General features: G+C 35.7%; 1 protein-coding gene across 1 annotated transcript in view; it reads left to right on the top strand.

Moving 5' to 3' along the window:
- The window catches only part of LOC119593981 (rotatin-like), a 50,058-nt gene that overhangs the window by 16,889 nt on the left and 32,310 nt on the right, over positions 1–859 (top strand). The gene's annotated exons all lie outside the window — the stretch shown is intronic.

Below are 859 nucleotides of genomic sequence, written 5' to 3'. Positions count from 1 at the left end.
CGCGCAGCCAGCGTGCGCATGTGTATGTGAATGTTTTAAGATGTATAAATATATTTTGTATGGAGAAAGTATTTATACCAATTCATGCTCAGGTTGGGCTATATTTGAGAAATATGATATTTATAAATATATTTTGTATTATATTAATCAAAGTAGTATTCTATTTATAGATGAAAGAACAAATTGATTCTTTGCTTGATTTTAAACAAAAGATATGATTTTTAAAGCTTCATACTCATGGAAAAAATGATAGCTTTAAGTTCCCGGGCTTAAAAAAAAAATTTAGGAAGCAACTCTTGTATTACATTTTAAAATATTTCTCCAGGGGTTTTTGTGGAAAGGGGTACCAGCATTGATGGGCTGTTAAAGCACTGTAATTTTTTCAGTGAAGTACCCATCTATGGCAAAGCTATGGGTTTTCCCCAAAAACAACTGCGGAAACACTCAGATACTCCAAATGCTGCCCGGGACCTTTCTCTCAGCAACTCAGCTCCTTTTGGCACCCGGTAAAAATGGTTTTCCTTTCTAGATGAATTAATATAGTAGGCCCCCCCTTTCTCTTTTTTTTCGTGAGTAACCTCTACAACATGTTTTGGAAAAAAGTTTATACAGGGTTAATTATAATTTAGGTTTTTGGCTAGATCAAAGGGAAAAGAGATCAAAGGGAAAATATGAGATGAATGTCATTTAAAGGGGAAAACTTATTAACCCCTATGTCTGGGTGACATCAGCTCACATATGAAAAATTTGGGTGATGGGTGGGTGAAATGCCTTGCTGAAAAAGTATCTGGGGAGAATTTTGGGGTTTTGGGGGACACAAACTTTTTGTCTTAGCATTTTTTGGGTAAGGGGCCAGGGT

The sequence above is a fragment of the Penaeus monodon genome, chromosome 33 (assembly GCF_015228065.2).
Source record: "Penaeus monodon isolate SGIC_2016 chromosome 33, NSTDA_Pmon_1, whole genome shotgun sequence".
Taxonomy (NCBI): Eukaryota; Metazoa; Arthropoda; class Malacostraca; order Decapoda; family Penaeidae; genus Penaeus; species Penaeus monodon.
This window is presented reverse-complemented; position numbering and strand designations above follow the sequence as displayed.